Source organism: Meriones unguiculatus, chromosome 7, assembly GCF_030254825.1.
Source record: "Meriones unguiculatus strain TT.TT164.6M chromosome 7, Bangor_MerUng_6.1, whole genome shotgun sequence".
NCBI classification, from domain to species: domain Eukaryota; kingdom Metazoa; phylum Chordata; class Mammalia; order Rodentia; family Muridae; genus Meriones; species Meriones unguiculatus.
Genome location: NC_083355.1, coordinates 59441462 through 59460852, shown reverse-complemented (window position 1 = coordinate 59460852; position 19391 = coordinate 59441462). Strand labels below are relative to the sequence as shown.

General features: G+C 44.5%; 1 long non-coding RNA gene across 1 annotated transcript in view; it reads left to right on the top strand.

Moving 5' to 3' along the window:
• The window catches only part of LOC132655419 (uncharacterized), a 57217-nt gene extending 42882 nt beyond the window's left edge, over nucleotides 1-14335 (top strand). The window contains exons 2-3 of the long non-coding RNA XR_009593225.1: nucleotides 11110-11291; nucleotides 13382-14335. This is a non-coding gene — a long non-coding RNA (uncharacterized LOC132655419). The remainder of the gene's footprint in view (nucleotides 1-11109; nucleotides 11292-13381) is intronic.
• The last annotated feature ends 5056 nt before the right edge of the window (nucleotides 14336-19391 follow it).

Here is a 19391-nt window from a genome sequence, read left to right as displayed (position 1 = left end):
TACTTAAGAACTGTCAGAAAGCTGGCACCTGGATCATTCTCCTTCATTGTGGCAGCCTGAATGAACGAAGATACCGAACAGTTACAATATCTCTGGTTGACTTTCGCATTGTTCTGATGCAAAGGGGTGTGGGAGTTAGCTTTCTGTCACTATCGCTGTGTGGAATGGAGCGAGCCTTGAGTGACCTTGTAAAGAATAGATGAAGTCCTGAGTGAAGGACCCTCAAAGCCTCAGGCACAGGGACACTTGGTAAAGCCAAAATGTGTGACACTCAAAGGGATGGCAATGCCTTCCTCTGGTCCAAGAGCAAATATCAGCAGAACATATGAAAACTGGCAAGCACAGCTTCCTCCTGGGGCATCCATAGCCTGAGTCTGCTGGGCTCTGGGACCTCCTGCTGAGGCTGGCTAGCTCTTCTCCGCGTGCTGTAACCACAAGCTTGCTTGAGGCTCCAGGTCATCAGTACCTGGGTGCACAGACTCTCTCTGAGCAAGCGCAGCCCGCCCAATCCCAGCTTTTCTGTACATTCGTGTGCGTCTGTTCTTTCTTCATTCCCTTATGGCCCCTAGTCAGGATTTCAGGACCAGGCCATGCTACATATAGCATACAGCAAAAGACCTGGGATGATTAATGAATATTGTATAAGAAAGGAGTAGTTGGGCATGGTGGCATACGCCTTTAATCCCAGCTACTCGGAGACTGAGTTGAGAGGATCACTTGAATCCACAAGGTTGTTGTTGTTGTTATTATTATTATTTTAAATTATGTGTGTGCATGCTAGTGCACTGTCCAAAGAGGCCAGAAGAGGGCATTAGATCTCCTGAATCTGGAATTACAGGTGATTGTGAGCAATCAGATGTGGGTCCTTGGAGTCAAAGGGGAATGTTTTACAGAAGCAATTACTGTTTGTAACCACTGAACCATTTCTACTGAGCCCAGATATTTTTCTTAAGATTTATTTATTATGTATATAGTGTTCTGCCAGCATGTACACAAGCACACCAGAAGAAGGCACCAGATCTCATTACAGATGGTTGTGAGCCACCATGTGGTTGCTGGGAATTGAACTCAGGACCTCTGGAAGAACAGCCAGTGCTCTTAAGCTCTGAGCCATCTCTCCATCCCCCTGAGCACACAAATTTAAGGCAAGCCTTGGCAACATTGTGGAGACCTGTTTCAAAAATAAAAAGAAAACTAATTTTTAAAAATGTTTAAAAGAAGGAAAATTTTCTTTTGACTTAGCAGCCCATCACCTGTTTCTTTGCTGTTTGGGTCTGCAGTAAAGCAGTGTGGTACGAGCACTGTGTGAGCACAGTGTGAGCAGTGTGCTCACCATGGAGCACTCTTGCTTCATCATGAGCCATGGAAAGAAACAGGAAGAGGAAAGGCTCCTGTTCACAGTCTGTCTTGAGGGCACATCCTCAGTGACCTCAGGACCTTCAATTAAAGGCCTTAATTTTCTAAAGGTTACCAACTTCCAATGGCACAACCCTGAGGACTTAGGCCCTCCCTTAATGCATGGCTCAGTGGGGGACATTTGGTGTTGAAACTCTAACAGGTAGCATAGCCACCAAGCAGAGTTGTACCCCTTGAGGCCGTCTGTATCCTGAGGGCTTTATTTGGTGAGGTGGCTCCTGTCAGCAGGAGCCATTTTCAGGGGAAATGGAACAGGCAGAAGACCTTACTACCAATACTCATAGCAGCGAGGTAAATCTTCAGTAAGGACATCAGAGCTTTGTGTGTGTGTGTGTTTGAGAGAAGGTCCCACTATGTAACCCAGGTTGGCATTGAACCTGTGGTCTTTTGCCTCTGTCTCCTTGCACCTGGCTATTTAAAAGGCACAATACATCTAGCATGTTGCCAAAGGTAGGAGAATTTGCTGTCTAATCCTGCTTATATAAGACAGGGTTTACCTTTAGAGTTATTGGTTGCTACATGGTCTGAATTCAGTGCCTCATCAAAATACAATGTAGTAGTTTGGAGGGACCTTTCGAAGGTTGTGAGGGGGCCAGCCTGTAAGCCTTACAAAAGAGGCTCAAGGGAGCTTCCACTCCTTCTGCATTGGGAGGGTGTGGCAAGAAGGCGCCACCTATGAATCCCTCATGACACACTAGTGAGCTGATAACGGAGTTCTTAGCCGTCAGAACTGTTAGGCAGGGGGTTCTGATGTTTATAAGTACCGAGCATGCGGTGTTTGATCAAAGCCTTTCTGAACGAAGTAAGTCGGGTGGCTGCACCAACGTTGCTAAGAAATTCATGCTGCTATAACAATGGTGAACGGGTGATTTTGTGGTGAGAGTTTCCATAGCCTGCCCTTAGTTGCATTTATTTGTCCTTCTCTTTATCCCTCTCAGAGTACTTGCTGTAGTCTGTAATTCATTTGTTTATTATATTCTGATGACTGAAATGATAGTGCCATGAGAATGGGAGCCTTATTGCTTAAGTATTGCTAGGCTCATTGCTGAAACCTGTGAGTTTGATGCTATGTGACTATGACCCCAATAAATATTGATTACATTTCAGATGGGACTCTTAATGTAAAGAGACACACAGAGAAAAAGGAAAAATAAGTATTAAAGGGAATTCTACAGCAATGATTTTCAAAGTATGCTCCTGGACCACACCAGCAGCAGAAGCTGGGAGCTAGTTACAGATGCAAATTCTTGTGCCCTGCGCCAGGCCTCATGAATCAGGAAGCCTTGAGCTGAGGCTCAGCACATCTTCAGCAGCCTGCCACGAAGCTTTGATACACAGCGGAGTTCCATCATTACCACTGTAGACCGGATAGGGTTTATGCTGAGCCTGTAGTGGGAAAGAAAACATGTGGGGTTGGAGAGATGGCTCAGTGGTTAAGACTGCATGCTGCCCCTGCAGAGGACCTGTGTTTGGTTCCTAACATGTCAGGCTCCTCACAACTGCTTGTAACCCCAGCTTCAGGGGACCCTCTGGCCACCTTAGGTACCTGAATCACATGTATAAACACACATGCAAAATTAACAAATCTTTTTAAAAATCTAAACAAGCTGGGCGGTGGTGGCGCACACTCTCAATCCCAGCACTCGGGAGGCAGAGGCAGGTGGGTCTCTGTGAGAGCGAGGTCAGCCTGGTCTACAGAGTGAGGCCAGGACAGCCAGGGCTCCACAGAGTAACCCTGTCTTGAAACAAAACAAAACAAAACAAAACAAAACAAAACAAAACAAAACCACCACCACCAACAAAAATCCAAACAACTCAGAGCCACTTTTCTGTGATAGGGCAATGTTAACATTTAGGGCTGGAAAATAGTTCAATAGTAGAGTACTTAGGGTGTGGGAGGCCCAGGGTTCATGCCTGCACTCACACACAAGATTAATGTAACAATTGCTCTACACATTATGAGTTTATTTTTATATCTCTAGAACACAGGTGAAGGAAGAAAATGGAATTTGTCCTCCTCTGTTGCTGAAAAAGTGGCTAGTTCTTTGAATTCTAGTGGTTAGGAGCCACTAACCTAACCACTAGGTCACCCTACAGACATGGCCATGCCTAATTATGCCCCCCCATATGTATTTACCATCATATAGATTTTAAGAGCTTAACTCTTGATTTTAAGGTAGCTTTTTATTTACATAAATTGTCCATATGGTATGAGAATTTTCCTGTACCCTGCATGCAGTTTCTATTATTAAACCTTACACTAGTGAGGTACATTTTCATAACTAATAAGCTAATATTGGTACAGAATTATTAAAGTCTCAACTATATTTAGGTGTTCTTGGTGTCTTCAAGTGTTCTTTTTCTGTCTTGGGGTCATTTAAAGATGCTTTATTTTGTTAAATCATCATGTTGCTTTGGGCTTCTTTGGGCTGCAACTGTGTCACAAACAGACTTTGTTTTTGGTATTTTAAGGAATACTGGATGGGTAGTTTGTAGACTGTCCCTCCATGTGGACTTAACCTGGTGTTTTCCTTGTGAGCAAACTGGGATTGTGTTTTGGGAAGTTAGGCCTCAGAAGTAGGCTGCTCTCCTCATCGAATAGTGTCTGAGATCCAAATGACCAAGTGACACATCGCTGCTCATCTGGACCTTGACCTTGGAACTAAGACAGGATGGAAGATGGATCTGTGGAAATGTTACAAGGAAGAGTTTTAGGAACTTGGCGTTAGGCTCACAGGAAGAAAAAAACAGAAAGAAAGAGAAAAAGAAAGAGAAAGAAAGACAGAGAGAAAGAGAAAGAGAAAGAAAGAAAGAAAGAAAGAAAGAAAGAAAGAAAGAAAGAAAAAGAAAAAGAAGAGCCCAAACCTTTGCCAAGATTTCTAGCCTGGGTGGCTGGGCACTTGGCTGAGGTGCCAATGAACTGATCGGGTAAAAGATCTAGAAACAGCGTTCTCTTGGGAGCTGGGAGAAGCTTGGGAAAGGAGAGTTTCTGTTAAGTATTGCTAGCTGAGGTTCACAGAGCTTGAGAGGTTTGATCCGCACACAGCCCCCTGCTGGCTGTACCTGCTGCAGATCACATGGCAGAATTCCTCCCAAAAAGACCTCTACGTGTACCTGAAAGTGACCAAAAAGTCTTTCAGGAAGTTAGGCTCTGAGTTTGTAGATACAATGGGAGAAACTGTGGGCCTTTTAGCATTGGATGCCTCAGGTCAATCAAGAGAACTGTGGCTGAAATCTTCCCAGAGGAAGAGGCCTAGACATCCACTCCATGAAAAAGAACTGAAGGACAGCAGTGAGTACGCTAACAGCGCTTGGCTGTGTGTGTGTCAGATATCGAGGCTCTATTTGTTTCCTTGGACTGAGGTGTGTGCCACAAACCAAAAACCAGAAATTTGCTGCCTTGGAGCAGGTGTGGCAGGACACACTGTAATTGTAGCCTCTGAAGAAAAAGACACTGGTTGCCTCATGTCCCGAAGAGGCTTTCCATCTTTGTGCTGGCAGAGTCACGTTCTTCTTGAACACTGGAGGGACAGGTTCTTCCTGGCCCTGTCCAGCTTGGTGGTCTGCCCCAGATCTTGGTGTCACTTCAGCCATCCAGGCTTTGCCTCTGATACCACGCGATATCCTGCCTATATGTCTGTGTTGAAGTTTCCCACTTCTTGTAAGGCTGTTCATCAAACCACACTTAGGGCTCCTCCTCCTCTGCATGACCCCATGGTAAGCTGGTGACCTCCACAATAACTCTGCTTCCACTTAGTTTCCATTCCCAAGTTCTGGGCAGATGTGCCTTTTGCAGCAGATACGACTTCACTCAATCCTGTACAAGGGACCGGTATTTCTTTCTTTATTCGTGTTTTATCTTTTTTTTTTTTTTTCTTCTACTCAACACATTACTTCTAAGCTACTTGGTTTGTGACACTAAAGAGCCACACCTCCCAGTCTAAGGAAACCAATAGAGCCTTGACATCCGACGCACAGTGAGGAGCAAACAAAGATTGCAACTCCCTCCAAACCAATAAATACAACAGATTACACTTAGTGAACAGTCGCTGGTGCAAAGGTTACTGGTGCCAGTCAGAGTGCCCGGAGCTAGGACTCTCCCTACAGGCATTGCCAGATCATGCTGGAAATACAGGAGGGAGTGTTGGCTGCTGTATCTGAGCATTTCTTCCTAGGTCAGAGTGGAGGGAGGGGCGCTCTGTCTGCTTGGACCAGCTGCTAGCTTCCTGCCTTTGGGGTCCCCCCCCCAGCTGCTGCCAGGATGGCTTCCATGCTGCAGCAGTGTCCTGCCTTAAACAGACATGCTGGGAGCAGGGCAACTTGGAAACTGTGAATGCGGTGTCTGCAGCCACATCCCCCAGCTGCTGGAGAAACACTCCCCGGGAGTCAGCACTGTTTTCTCAGACTGTCAGGTACTGGGGGCCCGTAGGGGAGTGATTTCTTTCCTGACAGTCACACCCCAGGCTGGCCTTGATTAGTCACAGCACGTGCTTCGCTCTGCCTCGCTCTGTTCCCCTGATGTTCTGCACGTCCCTCCATCCAGCGGTGCGTGCTGGCCCCGCCCTGGAGCTGCCTGGGTGGAACAGGATCCCTGCAGCACATTCCAGTGGAGCAGCTGGGAGATGGCTTTAAAGCTCGGATTTTCAGCACAACTGAGTAGAAGGTGCCTTCAAAGTGTTTATGGGTGAATTTTAGCACACACACGCACACACGCACACACGAAAGCAGAAAGGGGACTTTTCTCCCTATACATAGCAGCATGGGGTGGGGCAGTTATGGAGGCAAATATGAGCAAAGTCCAAAGAAGTATGTATGTGAAAATGTGAAACACGTTATTTTGTACGCTTAAAAAATTAAGAAAAAATAACCCCCAACTGGCTCTTTAAGGGGGAGTGTAATGTTCTTTAAACAACCGTCTCTAGACATGGGGCTGATCTCCACACAGCTGTTTGAACCTTTAGCATAGTAAAGAGCAACCCAAGCGTAAGGTAAAAATCTCCCCAGGCAGGCTCCATTTTGATCCAAGGACACACCTTCCCGATCTGCACACAGTCACCGTTAGCTGAGGACATCCTCTGTCCACCTCTGGATGCTTTGCTTTGTCATCCCATTCTGTCCCCTCAAAGCCACTTTTATTCCCATTTCAGACAAAGGAACAGAAATTCATTTCATAACATGCCTGCAGCTTAGTCATTGGCATTTTACGTCTAGCTTTGAGTGACCCCAGAGCTGGAATTTTGTTCACATCCTTGACCCTCAGAGGGGACAACCCCTATAAAAGTGTTCTCAGCAGAGGCTGAGTGCCATGGGCATCTCAGCTCAGCCTGGGATGCTTTTCATTTCCATCATCATGTGCACAAACTTGCATCGTCCTCAACAGCTCACCTGACTTTCGGCACTGTGTGTGCCCTGCCTCTAGGACTAGCACAGTCTCCCATCTCAGCGGCTCTAGTCTCCCATCTCAGCGGCTCTACCGGTCACTTGGTGTTTTCCCAAAAAGAACACCATGTTTTAGAGATACCAAGGACTGAAAGATGCTACAACGTATAGGAATCAATCATCAACTCTCAAAACAGCAAAACCCCTGGCCAGTCTTCACCCCAAGGAGGAGTTAGAGGGCATGAGGGAACATTCTCTGTCTTCTGCTGTGACTGAAGGTTGAGGGTGTGAAAGTCTAGCTTTGCCCAAATGTGTGCTCCAGGCCCATCCCTTTATGCATTTGTCATAGTACTTACCCTTGGAAGTCTAATTATTTTTAACCTGAATATGCAGAAAAGTCCAAATGAAAAAATAATGATCACTCATATTCCTGCAATAAACAGTTAGCCAATGTTGACAAACTTGCTTCTAGGGTTGATCTGTGCCTTAAAACAAAATGAGCTCTCTAATGTTCAAGTACATTCAATGAAGTAATTGTCGCACCAAGGAAAACACTATGACATCATGACATTTCTCTATTCAGAAATAGCTCTAAATAAATGTACATTCTTTCAGTATTAAAACTATTTACATTCGCAAAATATATGACACCTTCCTGTGTGTATCTTTTTTCCTTAGATGGCACCATGTTACATATGCCATTTTGCATCTTGCTGTCTTATTAGATAAACTTTTGAGCTATATCTATTTTGATGGGCATTTACACAGGTTGCTTCTTGTAAAAACTGTAATGGTATGTTGCTCTGCTAATGCCCCCCGTACAAATTATAAAGAAATGCATTCGAATGTCTATTATTTTGCTCTTATGAACAGTACTAAAACAGCCACACTTGTCCTCAGAATTCCCACCCTGCGTTGTCCAGGGAAGCTCTATTCACATGTGATAGCCCCTTCTGGAGTTGTACACACAGCCTGCTCTTCTGTATCTGATGGCTTTTGCCTTCATCTCCTGTAACAGTGTTTATTGAGTGCCTGCTGACCATAGGGCATTGTTCTGGTGCTTTCCTTGTATTAATATACTTAGGTCTCTGAAAAGTCCTAAAACATAAGCACCAATTTCACTATTCTTGTTTTTTGAAGGAACAAAATGAAGAGAGATGGTAGCCTTCAGTTGGCTTAAGGTCACTTAGCTTGCAAGCTGCAGAAGCATCACAGAATCTGGACAGCCAGCCACTGTGAGGGCGCTGTCCCTCAGCCACTGAGCCGTTCTGTTCTATGAAGCCTCCCTTATGTTTTACTCTACGTGGTTAGTGGCTTCTCTCAGCTGTGAACTCTGAAGCAAGGACCTTGGAGGTACTACTTATTTTCCCATTGCCTGAGCCCAGACAGCCGTTTTCATTCTGGGCTCCATATTGCTCTGGTAATCACTTTGCTTTTTAGTCCATGTCCTTTCTCCTTCTCCCCTCCTCTACATAGTTCTTTCCCTTCAAAAAGCATCCTTCTGTCTTCGATATCTCAGCTCCTCCCACAAGTTTTGAAAAAGTAACATTTTGGGCTGGCGAGATAGCTCAGCAGCTGAAGGTGCTTACTGCCAAGACTGCTCATCTGAGTTCAATACCACGTATTGGAGGGTCACAATAGAATCTGAGAGCTGTCCTCTGACCTCCACAAGAGAGCTGAGCGCTCTCTCTCTGTGTCTCTGTCTCTCTCTGTCTCTCTGTCTCTGTCTCTCTCTCTCTCACACACACACAAATAGATACAGAAAAGAAAAAAATGCCATTAGGCCAGCCTGGTCTACATATTGAGTTCCAGGACAGCCAGGAGGCCCTGTCTTTAAAAACCAAACAAATTAAACAATACAAACACACACACACACACACACACACACACACAAAAGAAAAGAAAGAAAGAAAGAAAGAAAAAGAAGCAACATTTTGCACATCACAGTTGTATGTAGAAGAAAGCCTTTTTATAATGTGCCTTGACTTGGTGGAAAATACTTTACTGAAGAGTAAAGGAGGTTTGAAATTCTTTTGTGCCCTCGGGAGGCCCAGACTTACAACCCTGTAGGTCCAGACCTTAACAGGAGGTCCTGCTGCGTTCACACATTCAGCAGCGAAGAGTACTTCTAATTCTGTCTTTCAGCAGTCAGGCACGTAGGCAATTTCCTTTTATAAAGTCGGTAGTTAGAACTAAACAGGTGCAAGTTTCAGGAAACACAAACCATTCCCCACAGCGCGAGAGAGATGCGGTTGATAAGGGGCTGCCCGCCCTCTCCGCCTTTCAGAGGTTAGCCCGCTCAGCTCCCTGTCTGTCTGGGTCGTGACCCCTGCAGCTCCCCTCCCTCAGCCCTTCTCCGGGTCTGTGAGCCAGGCCGCCTGCGTGCTGTACGAAGGAAGCTTCAGGGGCGGGGCCGGGAGAAGGTCAAGGTCGGGCCGAGGAGGGACCCCCCTCGGGCTCGTCCTCCTCCCGCCCCTCTTCCTGGGAAGCCGGGCCCTCTGCCGTCCTGGGGCTGGGGACTCCTCTGGGCGCGGAGCCCGCGGGCGGGCGAGGCGGGGCGCCCCCTCCCGGGAGGCTGGCAGGCTTCGCCGCGGGACGGCGCTGACTCACGCTCTCGCTACGTGAGCCCTGGTGGCAGGCAGGGCCAGGCTGGGCCGGGCGGACCCCGGCGTCAGTCCTACCTGGTGCCTGGCTAGCGGCCCGCGGCGCACCCGGAGAGGCCTCGCCCACGCCCGGCTGCAGCCCCCGCCCTGCTGGCCCCGGGGACGAGGTGACCTTTGGTCTCAGGTGACAGCCAGGCTAGAGCAGTAACGGGTTTGTGTGGACGGCGCTTCCCTCGAGCCTCTCCGTGGCCTCCGGGGGAGCCGCAGAAGCCTCGGAGCTGGCCCCTGGCTCCTTTCCTTTATAGCTTCTTATCTAAGAGAAGACACTTCAGAATTACTGTAGGGTTTTGTTGCTTTTAAAAAACCTCTTGGTCTCTGAGCGACTCAGCGATGTAAGAAGAAGAGGCGCCCTTCATTCACCGACAGCGAGGCGCGCTCTGGACTGACGGATGTTGAATGTTTTATCAGTTGACAGCAAAGAGAACTTTCATGCGCAGGACGGAGCCCTTGACACTAACGTAACCTGTTTTGGCTTCGTGTCCCGTTCTCATGTTTCACTGGAAAGCCAAGTGACAGGGAAGGGGGGCGGGGGGTTGGTGCAAGCCTGAATCAGGAGGACCAGAAGCTCAAGGTCATTCTTAGCTACACAGACAGTTCAAGGCCAGCCCAGGCGTGCTTCCCCTGGGCTGATAGAGAGCGGGGATTCTAATTAATAGATGTGAAGTCACCCCAAGTCATCCCCCTCTTTCTGTAGTGCCAGCCTTTCTGGGGACTGGGTAGGTCTTTGGTGTGGTGGGGGAGACCGACTTTCGGCTCTGGGGCCTGCAGGCAATCCCTGGGCCAGCAATGCCAACAGGACAGCCTCGGGGGCTGAGCATCACACTATGGACGCTGGACTTGTCTTAGGGCTCATTGATGCGCTCTCTGCAGTGGCTTTTCCTTGTCTAGGACACCTGGATGGGGAAATGACAGCCACTGCCTACTTCAGAGAAGCCTGCTTTGCTCCTGTTTGCTCATCTTGGGGAAGCCATGGAGAGCGCAAAGCCAGTAGAAACAAGAAACGAAATGAACTTTGGGCAGTGGTGATACAGGCCCTTAATCCCAGCACTTGGTAGGCAGAGGCAGGTGGATCTCTGAGTTTGAGGCCTGCCAGCACTCTACAGAGTAAATTCCAGGACAGCCAGGGTGACCCAGAGAAACCCTGTCTCAAAAAACAAAAACCCAAACCAACCAACCAACCAAACAAACAAACAAACAAATAGCTCACAAATGAAGACAGTGGAAATTCTGCTTTAGGCAGAGTTCTGGGTACAGGATCCTGACCATGTACGCTGAACTAAACCATTTGTAGAGTGCCTCTCAGTTTTGCTTATTATGTAGGCTGGGTTTCTTCTGCTTTGTATTATTGTTTTGGGAAAGGCGATTTTTCCAAACACTTCCTAGAAGGAAGGTTAGTACATATCTTCTAAAAGAATAAAGTAAAATACACAGATCAGAAAGAAAAGAATTCATAAACTCCACACTAACACACAACATGACACTACTATTTCTGGAATATTCTATTCTGGGCATTTAATAAGCTAATTTACCGTAATTGAGGACACTATGCAGCACCCACACTGACAAACCTTTTGCTTCACTTTTTGTTATGTTTTCAATAGTTCTGCTATTGTTGTACATTGTAAATTTTGTCTAAATAATATTCCCTTAGTGTCTTTACAGGTGAATATTTGGCCACCTGGTTCATGGTTAGCTTAGCTGGAATTTCCAGATCAAACGACATAGAGTTCTGTGACAAGATCACAGGGCTAGGCTCGGTCTCCACGTCCCAGGGACTGCTGCTGACTTCCACCTCCGGCTCCTGGCACCCAGCACCTGCTTTTTACTAAATGGGTAAGAGGGTGAAGGATGGATGGGTTTGTTTTATTCCCTTAAAGGGGAAGTTACCTCAGAGATGTTAAAAGTAAAGGTGGTGGTCCACCATAACTGGTTCTAAACAGCTGAAATTGATGAAGGAGTATGAATTTCGGGAACCCCATATATCCTCTTTGAAGACTTTTTATTGACCAATTGTCGTAGGATTTGTTAAAAATAACTTCCTGTCTAGAATGCTAGCTCACAATGCCTAATATAAAATAACCACCAGACACCCCCCACCCCCTTTGTAAATTTTAAAAATTAAAAACCAGATACCAAACTCTGGACTTTAAACCTTCATTCTTCAAATTTTATGATTCTATAATTTGCCTAAATACATAAGGGCTAATACAAATTCTCCTATTGCTCTGTGAAATCAATAGACTCTTAAAGGAGTCTAATGACTAAGTGTGCTAATGCCAAAGATTTGCAGAAAAAGACCACCAACCCAAATCATCAAGGCTAAATTAATTAAAGCTTTTTTATTTGTGCTCATGGGCTGTCTTCCCCTAAGGTGGGGTTTCAAGAGGCCAGCGTTGGACCTGGGCAAGATAGGGGTTTTTATAGCTTGGGGTGGGGGGGTTCAAGTGGGGAATTTGTAGGCAAATGGATGAGGTTATAGAAGCAGAACAGGTGGTCATAACAAGGTAGTCAGAACAGCAGGTGGTTATGATAATAATTTAAAACAAAGGTAGGGTTGCAAGATGGTCGTAACAACTTTTTGAAATAAAAGCTAGGTTGCCATTCCTGGAACAGGCAGTACAGGTGGGGCGTAGCCCAACTCTTGAGATACAGATTTAATCACAAACAGGAACAAACCTAGTTTGTCCTTACTATAAGATGACTTTTAAGCCTGAGATAGAGGCAGAATAGTTCATCAGGGACACAAAATGATAATTCTCAGAAGCTGAAAAGTGAGAATGTGTTTTGCATGGCAACACCATCCTGGTCCTTTAGAATTTGTGGGAGGATTTTGAATTTCCGTGGGATCCTTTCGCAAAAAAACATGGATTTTGAAGCCTTTTTTTTTTAATCGTTTTTATCTGTGTAATCAACCTGTAAACTTATATTTTCCGTATTTCTTTTGCACATTTGTTGTGGATATTGCACATTTATGTACATATAACAACATACAGTTTTATGGCTATTTTTTTTTGAGTCAGGGTCTTACTCTGTACTCTAGGCTGGTCTTGAACTCTACTGCCTCAGCCTCCCATGTGCTAGTATCACAAGTACGTGCCACCACAGCTGGTTTGTAAGTAATTTTAAGGCGTGTTACTTGTTTGTCTTTCAAGACTGTTTCTTATGTATTGCTTCTTACGTACTTGGCTGACTCATGTCCAATTGCTAGGCCACCATAATTCTCATAATTTTCCTAGAGTTCTGAAATATTGGGATCCACAAAACAGAAGCAGTTCAAAAAGGGGAGACAGAACAGGCAATGACAACCAAAGAGAAGCAGTGTAGGCAGTGGCAGTTAGCCAAAGGGTAGCTTGAAATGCCTGTTTTTCAAGAGCTGAGACCAGGCCATTCCCCACTCCGAGTTGTGCCATTCTATGTGAAGCTGTCTTGGAGAGACTCCATTTCCAGTGCAAACAGCGTGGCAGTTGACTCTGACCTGTGTGCACACAAGACACCACCATCCACCCAGCACCACAAAGCACAGACTAATAAATAACTTATCCCTAAAATTAAAAGGGTGGTACCTTATAGGCTTATCAAGGTACACTGGGGTTTCAGAAGCACTGCCTTATAGGAAGACTGTCCTTTCAGGGATCAGGTCTAGTGTATTGCTGAAGAGGCTTCTCTGAACACATAGAGTGCCAAGACCACAGGAGGGGACATGAAGTCCTCTCTTCACATGGTGCTGGCTCTTGGCATTGCTTTCTTCAGTTTACCTTTTGCCACCCCATTGATCCAAGTGACGTGAAATTAAAAGAGGAGACAGGCCTCTGCAGAAGCAGATTGTTCTTTCATCAGAGCAGCGAAGGGCAGTGGCATCCTGTGTGCCCGGGTACAGGGCAGAGAGGGGAACGTCCCACTTTCATATCTTTTTTTCCTTGCAGCCTCTAAGTTGTAAACACCAAGAAAGTCGATCTTGCTATCAGGAGTTTTCTGTATTCTGGTGTCCTGAAGATGTTATCAGTGTGTCAGCGCTCCTGCTCAGGAATGCTCAGCTTCCCCCAAGTTTACTGGCCTGTTTACCCGCGTTCCCTCTTCTCGGAGTTAGGAGAGAGGGCAGTCTGAGGGGGAAGAAGACCAGGCCCAAGAACTTATCAAACACACCAGATCACACTGCCATGTCTACCACAGTGGATGTGCTGGCACAGACCTCTGTTCTAGTAATCAGGAGGCAGATGTAGACAGAGGCTGGGAGCTGAAGTCAGCCTGCCCTACAAGACAGCCAGGGCTACGTAGTGAGACTCCAGAGAGGGGGTGGAGGGAAAAGACGGAAGGTGACAGACATCTGCCTCTGAGATAGAGCGGCTCCACCCTGCCATCTGGCCTCCTGGCATATGCGTTAAGGGACTGACACTGAGAAGCTCATTTACTTGGCTTTTCCTCACTGATGGCTTGGTCGCCTGGAGTCTCCATTCATTGCTCTGCCCCTTTGGGTTAGGGTTCTGTACTCTACAACCCCCACAGTACTCCCCTGACTTCCAGAACTCAGTCCCTGGACTCGGCTCAAGCCCGTGGCCCCGAGGCAGCACACACAGAATGCTCTCTTTTCTTTTCAGCTGATTTTCAACAGTACCCATTATCTAACTCCCGCCAATCCTCTCTGCATCTCTGTTAGCTTTCTGCCTGCCTCTAGAAAGTTTTCTCTGAACTTTAGCTCTTCTGCAGCCTCACACACACACATACAGAGATATATTTACTGTGTGATATGCAATACATATTCTGAGAATTAAGATTAGTGATTAAGATTGGAATAAAATCATGTGTTTGCCAATAGCCAACTAAGGGAAACTTGGACTGTTTGGAGAACTGCTGCCAATAAAATTCATATGGTTTGTGAATATATTGTTATTTAATCTATTCAGATATCATGGGAAGACGCAGATGTGATCGCCTATGTTTCTGACATGGCGTGTTCATGATATGAAGACAACCACATAAATATTATATTTCAGGAACTGTGGGCACAGCTCAGTAGTGGAATATTTTCTTCACATGTACAAGGGCCCAGGTGGGATTTTATAAACCCCCAAGTTCCCCCGCTTGGGTGCTGGAGCTTTGTGAGTCCAGTGCTGTGATCTCAAGGTTACTAAAAGCCTGCCTTTGTGGGAGTCCTTCCCACGCATACTGTTGCTTGTTTTGTTGCTGTGATTGAACATCCTGACCAGAACAACCTACGGGAGAAAGGTTCCTTCTGTGTCAGAGTTCCAGGCTGTTGTCCGTCACGGCGGCAGGAGCTTGAGGTGGCTGGCCACAGGGCATCCATAGCTAGGAGGCAGAGAGAGGTGAACACTGTGTTCATCCTTTCCATGCAGCCCAGGGCCCCAGACCAGGGATGGTACTGCCCATAGTTTAGGATGGGTCCTTCCACCTTCACTAACCCAATCTAGATAACTGCTCCTCACAGGGATGTCCAGAAGCCTGAGTCCTAAATGAGCCTAGATTCCATCAAGCTGAAAACATTAACTCCACGAAACTATCATCTCCAGGAAACTACTTGGAGATACAGTAATTATTGTGGGATTGTCTTTGCTTGCAAGAAGCTTCTGGAAAGGAATCAGAATAAAAAGAGTTCCACTGTGGACAGGGCTTAGAGTAGCCATGGCTGAAGACCTGATCTCAGACAACACCTGACAAATTTGGCTACTTTGTAGCAGACAGTAACTATGTAATGAGAAGTATGACTGATATACCAAGACTAGCATATTCTAGGAATCTCAACTTTGCATACATTTTAATTACACATTTATATAAATATAAGTCTAATGTATGCCTTTGGACACCAGCCAGCTCTCTGGAAGCCTCAAATTTACTTCCAGATAAAAAAGAATTTCTGAATTTGATTTTGGAAATTTGTTAAAAGCACAAAGACTTTTAGCCTGTGAAATGAAGGTTACAGAGGCAACTGAAGGTTGCACCGTTTTAATGAGAACATTTTTAAGATTTAGACGTCACTTTCCATAAGTCAGAACTTATTAAAAGTAACACAAAGAACAAAGAGTTATCTTAAAAATCCTGAATCTTCCTTTCCTAGGTTGTTTACCTAAAAATGAAGAAAGAGAACAAAACAAAGAAAATAATTGTTTCTGCTTTCTAAGAGAAAATCAATACCCTAGATAACCTTATTTTAGCACGGAGGATTTATATTTTGGTTTTACATTAGTGTGACTTTGATATAAAAGTTTAATCTATAAAATTCCTTTCAATTTTAATCAACTTGATCAGGCATAAAATTGCTTTCCTAAGATTCTCCTTCTATGAACCTTTCCAGCCTTCTCAGGCCCTTTATGGTTTGCTTAAACCATTGATTTTTGTCCTATAGCTTTCTCTTTATCATTTTGAGCTCAATAAAAATTATTTCCTTATCATTTTCTCTTAAATAAAAATTATACTTTCTTCTTTACCAAAAGTACATTCTTTTAACTTTCCATCCTTATGTATGTTCCGTACTTATAACTTTCTTATGAACTATATTTCATTTTTCTCTTATTTCTCTCCATTTATTATTATCATTATTATTTGGTGTTGGAGATTAAATCCAGGGCATTCTGAATAAGAGGCAAGTACTCTGTCACTGAGTGATACCCTCGGCTAGGCTGTGTTCCTTTCAGTGTTTAGTTAATATGTATTAATACTCAGCCATTATGAATCAGCACTCTGTAGACCAGTAAAAAAAAAAAAAAAAAAAAAAAAAGTACATTTTTTTCACTAAAATTGTGGACACAGTCTTCATACTATCTTTTTAATCACATAAAACAAAATGTTACAGTCTACAATTTTTAAACTTACATTTAATTTATGACATTTTAGTACTTTAACTTATTTAGAGATGACATGGACATCTAATGACAATTATTTAGTTGGGAACTAGAGAGATGGCTGGCTGGTGAGAAGCACTTGCTCCCTTTTTCAGGGGACTAGGATTCCATTCCCAGCACCTACAAGGTGGCTTACAGTCATTCATAACTTCAGTTCCAGGGGATTAAACACCCTCTCCTGACCTCTATGAACACTGCACAACTGGCACACAGACATATATGGAGACAAAGCACTCATTCACATAAACTAAATAAATAAACATCTGTAAAAAGAAAATTACTTGGTTGATATAACATGACTTTGAGTCATATAAGCTTTGAAAACTGATTTTATTTAGAGTGATAATTTCTATTTATTTTTCTCTAAGCCAAATTGGTATTATTAGATAATGTACAAACACTTGTATTGACATAAACATACATGTAGAAATAACATACTATATATACATTTACATATACATAAAATATAAAGAATTTGTAGCTTTTCTTTAGATTTATTTATAAGCTCTTAGATAAGCTTTTGAAACCTTAGATTAATGACAATGTTGTAAATAATTTTGAATAGGCAACCCTAATTATGACTTTTTTGGTTAACCATGCTATAAAAACTTTATTATAAAAAAACAACTTATCCGTGCATAAAGTGTCATAATGAAACTAATTATTTGATAGAATGAACATGTGCAAATTTTAAAATAAAGTCATGTAATTTAGACCTATGCACTACTATTTACCAAGATGAAAGACCATATCAGAATTCAGAATGAGGGTTATTAGAAGAGAGCCTCGGGATCATTGCCGGCCATGACTGAACCTTAAAATGAGAGAGAGCATCGGAAGAGCTAGAGTGCCAAACCTTGGGCAGCATGATGGGGCCTCAAGGAGAAGAAACTTTCCCTTGGAAATCTGAGAGGAGCTGCATTAGGACAGAAAGCTTCCAAACGGGTAGAAATTTATGAGTCCAGAAAGGAGAGCAAGCCTCCCTTCACAGCCACAGAACACTTATGACTCTTCTGGGTTTCCAGAGGGGTAAGTTTCCTGGTGTGATTCAGTCTGATCTAGCATCTGTGCCAAGAGGCACAGAGGCAGGTAGAGCCGTAAACTTGCCTGGAAGCTGCTGCAGGTGCAAAGGCATGTGCTTTAAGACCACAGCATGGCTGTGTGCTCGCTCCTTCCTTCCTTCCTTCCTTCCTTCCTTCCTTCCTTCCTTCCTTCCTTCCTTTCTCTTTCTTTCTTTCTTTCTTTCTTTCTTTCTTTCTTTCTTTCTTTCTTTCTTTCTTTCTTTCTTTCTATCAACTGTGTGTCAAAAAAAAAAAAAAGAGGGCTACAGGGAAAGGGGAGAGCCTGGGCTTGCTTTCCTGCACTAATGCTGGAGTCCCAGCAGGTGCCGTTGGTTCTTTGCCCTAAGTGGTAGGCTGCAGGGGTGCAACCCTAATTCTGAGGGAGAAAGGCATGTAAAGGATCTTCATGGAATAGGTAGAACAGGAATTTTGATTTGGAGATAATTGCAATTACTTTTTAAATTACTGTTTTGAGGAAGACTACAGTGCTTTACATAAACCTAGCAGGATTTGTTTGTTTGTTTGTTTGTTTATTAGAAAACTGGTTCTTAAAAGAAAGACCAGGTTTTGATGAGCAATTTTCTATAACTCTGAGCCTTTGGGGACATGACTAAGAGTGGGCTGAGAGTCAGATCAAGTAAGCCTGGGACTTTTACTCCTCAAACTTGCTTGGCTTGCATTTGCTCTTTTTCTTGTCTCACAAACCCAGCTACAGAGAGTGAGGTGCCTGAGGTTCTAAGTGACCATCTTCTGTGTGTACCTACTAGGGAGCCAAAATTTCCCCCGAAATGTTATACCCTTTCTTTCTTTCTTTCTTTCTTTCTTTCTTTCTTTCTTTCTTTCTTTCTTCCTTCCTTCCTTCCTTCCTTCTTTCTTTCTTTCTTTCCTTCTTTCTTTTTCAGAGTGAGATGTGCTGTCATTTGTTTTCATTGGAGTCAGAGTACTGGCCACAGCCAACACAGTCTCCATGGTAGACCCAAACCACGAAGCAAAGAATTGAGTTCATTCAGGAATGCTTATGCTACACTGGTTAAACCAAAACCCTTGGGATCTTATCAGAAAGCATCCCTGTCCTCATATGACATATAAATGGTCTGCAAAAGAAGACAGATTCAGATACCCATTGCTACAGACACAGAATTCTGCTACTTAGTCTTAAGGAGAAAATGGGAAACTGCTCAGATAAATCTCAGGTCAACCAAAGATCTGGAGATTTGGAAGAGCTGGTGCTGGAGAGTTGTTTGTTTGTTTGTTTGTCACCTTGATATAAGTCAGGGTCATCAGGAAGAGGCCGTTATTTCAGTGGGGGAAATATCCAGCAGACTGTTTGTAGAGAAACCTCTGGGAGCATTTTCTTGATTAATGATTGGCTAATGGCACCACTCGTTGTTGGGGGGGGCACCCCTGGGTGGTGGTCCTGGGTTAGATAAGATTGAGGAAGACAGAGAAAACCTTTCCCGGTTTACCTAGGTGAGGACGTGACTGCTTGAGTTTAAGTGAGTGTTCTTGTTGCATCTTTGCTTTCCACAAGCTTTCTGCCTCGCTGTGCTCTCCAATTCAGCCCCCCTCACTGTCTCCAGCACCTTCAGGAGTCGGCTCCTGCTCTGCACGCCCCACTCTGAAATCTCCCTGCTATGCAGACGAGTGTTCCACTTGAGGCTCATGTGGTGTTTTCCTCTTGGTGCTGTAGAGGAAAGCCCTTTACCATCCCCAGCTCTAACCTAAGAAACCCCTTTGGAAAACAAACAAAATAATCTCCCAGCTCTCTTTCAAATATGGATATTGGTTAGAGGAATTTCAAGCTTTTTTTTTTTCTTTTTTTCTTTTTGTCTTCTCAAATAAAATCTCAAGCAAACCTCCATTTCCTGCCAGTCAGGGCAGTCAGGTCTGAGGGTCGGAAACAAAGGTTAGACTTGATGGCTATGCCTTTAATCTCAGCACACCGAAGGCCGGTGGATCTCATAAACGCTAAGCTAATCTGGTCTACGTAGAGAGTTCTTGGCCAGTCAGCAAGTGTA